This window comes from Macaca thibetana, chromosome 19 (assembly GCF_024542745.1).
Source record: "Macaca thibetana thibetana isolate TM-01 chromosome 19, ASM2454274v1, whole genome shotgun sequence".
Classification (NCBI taxonomy): domain Eukaryota; kingdom Metazoa; phylum Chordata; class Mammalia; order Primates; family Cercopithecidae; genus Macaca; species Macaca thibetana.
This window is the reverse complement of record NC_065596.1, coordinates 54,586,084-54,593,263: the sequence shown is the minus strand read 5'-3', so window position 1 is coordinate 54,593,263 and position 7,180 is coordinate 54,586,084.

The window sequence follows — 7,180 nt, the reverse complement described above, 5'->3', positions numbered from 1 at the left end:
TTTCCCATTAGAATGACTGGATCGGTCAGGAGTCTCTCCCATTAGAATGCCTGATGTCAGCAGGAAGTCTCTTCCGTTAGAATGTCTACTGCCCTGGGTCCGCCAGGAGACTCTACCATCATAATATGCGGTGTGGCCCAGGTGTCCCTATAGTTAGATTGCCTGTGGTCAACAAAGTGTCTCTCCCTTTAGAATGCCTGGCGTCACCCAGGTGTCTTCATTCTTAGACTGTCTTGAGTCAGCCAGGAGTCTCTTCCACTAGAATGCCTGGGGTCTGCCAAAAGTCTCTCCCATTAGAATGCCTGGAGTCACCCAGGTGTCTCTATCATTAGACTGGAAGGGGTTGAGTCAGAATGTCTCCCATTAGAATGCCTAAGGTCACCGAGGTGTCTCTATAATTAGACTGCCTTGGTAAGGCTAAAAGTCTCCTCCTTTAGAATGCATGCTGTTGCCCAGTTGTCTCTATCCTTAGACTGCCTTGGGTCGGCCAGAAGTCTCATCTATTAGAATTCCTGTGGTCTTCGGGCTTCTCTTACATTATAATGACCGGAGTTGCCTACGTGTCTTTTTTATTAGACTGCCTGGGGTCGGCCAACAGTCTCTATTAGACTGCCTGGGGTTGTCCAGTTGTCTCTAATAATCAAACTACCTGGGGTTGGACAGGAGTCTCTCTAATATGAATGCCTGGAATAAACCAGGGGTCTCTATCATTGGACTGTGTTGTGTTGGCTAGGAGTCTCTCCCTTTAGAATGCTGGAGGTCTCCCAGGTGTTTCTGTAATTAGACTACCTGAAGTCGGTCCAATGGAATGTCTGATGTCACTCATGTGTCTCTATCATTAGACTGCCTCAGGTTGGCCGGGAGCTTCTCTTATTAGAATGCCTGGGTTCACCCATGTGTCTCTATAATTAGAATGTTTGCAGTTGGCAAGGAGTCTCTCCCTATAGAATGCCTGGGAGGATTCAGGTCTCTCTATCCTTAGACTTCCTGGGATTGGCCTGGGTTCTCTCTTTAGAATGCTTGGGGTCAGCCTGGTGTATCTCCTATTAGAATGCTTGGAGTTGCCCAGCTGACTCCATCATTAGACTCCCTGGGGTTGACTGAGAGTATCTCTCATTAGAATGCCCGGGGTCGCCCAGGCATCTCTATCATTAGACTGTCTGGGGTCTACTGAGAATCTCTCCCTTTAGAATGCCCAAGGTCACCCAAATGTCTCTATCACTAGGCTGTCTGGGTCTGCCAAGTGTCTCTCCCATTAGAATGCCTGGGGTCACCCATGTGTCTCCATGATTAGACTGGTGTCAGCCAAGAGTCTCCCATTAGAATACCTTCAGTTGGCCAGGAGTCTCTTCCATTACAATGCCTGGGATAGTCCGGGAATCTTTCCGGGAATCTTTCCTGTTTAAATGCTTGGAGTCGCGTAGTTGTCTCTATCATTAGGCTCTCTTGGGTTGGACAGAAGACTCTACCATTAGAAGGTCTGTGGTTGCCCAAGTGTCTCAATCATTAGACGACCTGGGAATGGCCAGGAGTCTCTCCCATTAGAATACCTGAGGTTGTCCAGAGGTGTCTCCCATTAGAATGCCTGAGGTCGCCCAGGTGTCACTATCATTAGAATGTGTGGGTTTGGCTGGGAGTCTCTCCCATTAAAATGCCTTGAGTCGTTTAGGTGTCTGTATCATTAAAATGAATGGGGTCAGCTGGCAGTGTCTCCAATTAGAACGACTGCTGTCACAAAGGTGTCTCTATAAAGACTGGTTTTGCTTCACCCGATGTCCTTATTCTTAGACTGCCTGTGGTCAGCTAGGAGTCTTTTGCATTAGAATTCCTGGGGTCAACCAAAAATCTCTCCAATTATAATGACTGTTGATGCCCAAGTGTCTCTATAATTAGACTGCCTGGTGTCAGCCAGGAGTCTCTGCCATTAGAATGCTTGTAGTCAGTCGAGAGTCTTTTCTATTAGAATGCCTGAGGTCTCCAAGATGTCTCTATTATTAGACTGCCAGAAGCCTGGGGCTGTCTGGGAGTCTCTTCAGTGAGAATTCCTGGAGTTGCCCGGGTGTCTCTATTATTAGACTGACAGAAGTTGGCCAGAAGTCTCTCCCGTTAGAATGCTTGCGGTCACCCAGTAGGCTTTATTTTTAGAATGCCCGTGGTAGGGCAAGAATCTCTTCCATGAAAATTCTGGGTGTTGCCCAGGTGTCTCTATCATTAGACTGCATGTGGCCGGCGGAAGTCTCTCCCATTAGAATGCCTGAGATCACCCAGGTGTCTTTATCATTAGATTGCCTATCGTCAGCCGGGAGTGTTTTCCACTAGAATGTCTGGTGTCACTCAGAAGTCTTACTCTTCAGATTGCCTGAGGTTGGCCAGGAGTTTCTTCATTAGAATTCCTGGGGTCAGCTGAAAGTCTCTCTTATTAGAATGACTGGGGTCATCCAGGTGTCTGTATCATTATAGTATCTTGGGTCGCCCAGAACCTCTCCTATTAGAATGCCTGGTGTAGCCTAGATATCTTTATAATTAGACTTCTTGGGCTCAGTCATGGATCTCTCCCATTAGAATGGCTGGGGTGGCCCAGGTTTTCCTAATATTAGACTGCATGCTGTTTGCCAGGAGTCTCTCCCATTAGAATGCCTGTGGTCACCCAGGTGTCTCTATACTTAGACTGCCTACTGTTGGCAGGAGTCTCTCATTAGAATGCCTGCAGAGGTCCTGGACTTTCTGCCATTACAATGCCTTGGGTCGCCCACTTGCCTCTACCATTGGACTGCGTGGGTTCCACCGAATGTCCCTCCCATTACAATGCCTGAGGTTGCACAAGTGTCTTTATTATTATGCTGCCAGGGTTTGCCCAGAAGTCGCCTTCATTAGAATGCCTGGGGATTCCCAGGAACCTCTAACCTTAACCTGCCAGGGGTTGCCATAAATCTCTCCCAAGAGAATGCTTGGGGTCAGCTGAGAACCTCTTCAATTATAATGCATTGGGTGGCTCAGGTGGCTCATCATTATAATGCCTGTATTAGTCTGGGAGTCTCACCCATTAGAAGGCCTGGGGTAATTTAGATGTCTGTAGAATTAGATTGTCTGAGGATCAGCCAGAGATAATACCTGTGTTTGACTGGGAGTCTTTCCCATTAGAATGCCTATGGTCGCTCATGTTTTGTTATCATTACAATTTCTGGGTTCAGCTGGGAGTCTCTCCCATTAGAATATCTGTAGCCACTCAGGTGTCTCTATCATTAAACTGCCTGGCATCGACTGGGAGTCTCTGAAGTAGAATGCCTTGGGTCAACCAGGTGTCTCTATTGTTTGACTGCCTGGTGTCAGACAAAAGTCTCCTCATTAGAACACTTGGTATTGGACAAGAGTCTCTACCATTAGAAATACTGGGGTTTTGCAGGTGTCAGTATCATTAGACTCCATGAGGTCAGCTGGGAATCTCTCCCATTAAAATATCTAGGGTCACCCAGGTGTCTCTATCATTAGAATGCCTGGGGCCTGCCTGATGTCTTTCCCATTAGAATGCCTGGGATTCCCCAGGTGTCTCTACCATTAGACTGCCTGGGGTTAGCCGGGAGTCTCTAAAATTAGAATGACTGGAGTCTCCCAGGGGTTTCTATCAATGGGCTTCCTGGGGTCAGCCAGGAGTTGCTCTCATTAGAATGCCTTGTGGTGACTGGGAGGCTCTCCCATTAGAACGTGTGGGATTGCCCAGGTGCCTCTAACATTAGACTGCCTGGAGTCGGTCAGGAGTCTCTCTCATTAGAATACCTGGGGTTGCCTAGGTGTCCATCTAATTATTCTACCAGGAATCCACCAGGTGTCTCTCACATGACAATCCCTATGGTTGCCCATTTTTCTCCATCATTGGACAGCCTGGGGCCAGCTGAGAGTGTCTCTCATTCAAATGGCTTGGTTCGCCTAGGTGTCTCTAACATTAGACTGCCTGGGTTCATCCAAAATCTTCTCCCATTAGAATGCTTGAAGATGCCAATATGTGCCTATAATTAGAATGCCTGGGGTGTGCTAGGAGTTTTTCCCATTAGAATGTCAGAGGTCGTCCAGGTATCTCTATTCTTAGGAGGCCTACGTTCAGTCAGTAGTCTCACATTAGAATGCCTGGTGTTGGCCAATTTTCTCTTTCACCAGAATGCCTGCGATCGCCCAGATGTCTCTATTATTAGACTGTCTGGCATTGGCAGTGAGTCTCTTTCATTACAATGCCTGATGTTGTCCAGGTGTCTCTATCATTAGACTGCTTCGGGTTAGGCAAGAGCCTCTTCCATTCGAATTCCTAGTGTCGCCCAGGTGTCTCTATAATTAGACTCCCTGTGTTCAACCAGGAGTCTCTCCCATTAGAATGCCTGGGATCACTTAAGTGTCTGTATTTTTAAAGTTCCTGGGGCCAGCTAGGAGTCTCCCATTAGAATGTTTGGGGTAGGCCGGAAGCCTCTCCAATTATTATGCCTGGGGTCAGCCAGGTGTCTCTATTATTAGAATGACTGAAGTCAGTGGAGTCTCACCTCCATTGGAATGCCTAAGGTCATCTAGGTGTCTCCATAATTAGACTTTTTGTGGTCAGCCAAATATCTCTTCCAAAACAATGCCTGCATTCATCCAGAAGTCTCCGCCATTAGAATGCCTGAAGCCTCTCATGTCTGTTTATAATTAGACTGCCAGGGGTGGGTCAAGAATCTCTTCCATTAGAATGCCTGAGGACACCAAGCTGTCATTATCATGAGATTCCTTGGCATAGCCCAGGTGTATTTATCATTAGATTTCCTGGGGTTGGCCAGGAGTATCTTTCATTAGAATGCCTGCAGTCCCCCAGGTGTCTCTATCGTTGGACTTCCTAGGGTCGGCAGTGAGTGTCTCCCACTAAAATGCCTGGCATCTCCCAGATGTCTCTACCATTAGTCTGCCTGGGGCCAGCCAGTATCCTCTACCATCAGAATGCCTGGTGTCTCCCAGGCGTCTCTATAATTAGATTGCCTGTGTAAGCTAAGAGTCTCTCCTATTTAAATTATTTGGGTCACCCAAGTGTCATTATTCTTAGACTGCCTAGTGTCAGCCAAGAGTCTCTGGTATTAGGATGACACCTGTTGTCACCCTGGTGTCTCTATAATTAAACCACCCAGGGTTGGTGTTGGCCAAGAGTCTCTCTCATCAAAATGCCTAAAATAGACTAGGTGTTTTTATCAGTATACAGCCTGGGGTTGGCCAGGGTTCTCTCCCATCAGAATGCCTGGCTTCGTCTGGGAGTCTTTTGGATTGAAATTCTTGGGTTGACCCGGGTGTCTTTATTATAATGTCTAGGGTCTTCTTGGAGTCTCTCCCATTATAACGCATGCTGTTGCCCATGTGACTGTATCATTAGACTCACTGGCTTTGGCTAGGAGTCTCTTTTATTAGAATGCCTGGGGTGGGCTGGAAGTCTTTCCCATTTGCTTTCCTATGGTTGGCAAGGAGCCTTTCCCAATAGAATTCCTGGGATAGCTCAGTTTTCTCTATCATTGGAATGCCTGGGATATTCCACGAATCTGTCTCATTAGAATGCCTTATGTCACCCAGGTGTCTTTCCCATTAGAATGCCTGGCATCGCCCAGTCTTCTCATTAGAATGCCAGAAATAGGTTGAGAGTGTCTCCCAGTAGAATGCCTACTGTTGCCCAGGGGTCTTTATATTTAAAAAGCATGGATTTGGCCAAGAATCTCTCCCTTTAGAATGCATGACATTGCCCAGGTGTTTTCATCATTAGACTGTCTAGGTTTGGCCAGGAGTCGTTCACATTAGAATACCTGTGGTCGCCCGGGTGTCTCTACAATGAGAATGTCTAGGTTCTTCCAGGAGTCTCTCCCATTCAAACGCCTGGGGTCACCCAGGTGTCTCTATCATTAGACTGCCTTAGTTCTGCCAGAAATCTCTTATTTTAGAAGACCTGTGATCGACCTCGAGTCTCTCCCATTAGAATGTCTTGGGTTGCCTAGCTGTCTCTATCATTGAACTGCCTAGTGTCTCCCAGGAGCTTCTTCCATTAGAATGCCTGTGTTACCCAGTTGTTCATACCTTTAGACTGCCTGGGGTCAGATGGGAATCTCTCCCATTAGAATGCCAGAAATCGCCCAGTTTTCTCTATCATTAGACTGTCAAGTGTTTTCCAGGAGTCTCTCCTATTAAAATGCCTCGTGTCTCCCAGGTGTCCTTATTTTAAATTGCATGGTGTCGGCCAAGAGTTGCTACCATTAGAATGCCTGTGGTGGGCCAGAACTTTCTCCCATTTGAATGCTTGAGGTCGTTTAGCTGTCTCTGTTATTAGACTGACTGGAATCAGTGTGAATATCATCTATTAGAATGCCTGGAGAGGCCCAGGTGTCTCTCTTAACCACACCTGCCTGTGGTCAGCCAGGTGTCTCTGCCACAAGAAAGTGAGGAATCACCAAGTTGTCGCTATCATTAGGCGGCTTGGGGCCAGCCGGGAGTCTCTCCCATTAGAATGCCTTGTGTCACCCAGGTGTCTCTATCTTTAGAATGCCTGACGTAGGCCAGGAGTCTCTCCCATTGGAATATCTTGGGTCACCCAAGTGTCCCTATCCTTAGACTGCTTGGGGTCAGACATGTTTCTCTGCCATTAGAATGCATGGGGCAGCTGGTATTCTCTCTCTAATTAGAATGCCCTGTTGTCATCCAGGTGTCTGTATCATTAGAAAGCCTAAGGTCCTCCGGGAATCTCTCCCATTAGAATGCCTGGTGTCACCCAGGTGTTTCCATCATTAGACTGCCTGCAATTGACTGTACATCTCTCTCATTAGAATGCCTGGGTTGCCCAGGTGGCTCTATTATACTGACCTGGGTCCACCAAGAGTCTCTTCCATTATAATGCCTGGGTTTTCCCAGCCTTCCTGGGCTTGACCAGGAGTCTCTCCCATTAGAATGCCCGGGGTCACCCAGGTGTCTCTCATTAGCCTGCCTGTATTCGGCCGGATGTCTTTCCAATTAGAATGCCTGGGGTCTGTATTATTAGAATGCCTGTAATAGCACCATGTGCCTATAATTAGACTGTCAGGGGTCAGTTAGGAGTTTCTCCCATTAGAATGCCTGTGGCCCCTCAGGTGTCTTTATCCTAAGATTGCCTGTGGTTGGCCACAAGTCTCCCATTAAAATATTTGGGTTCCACTGG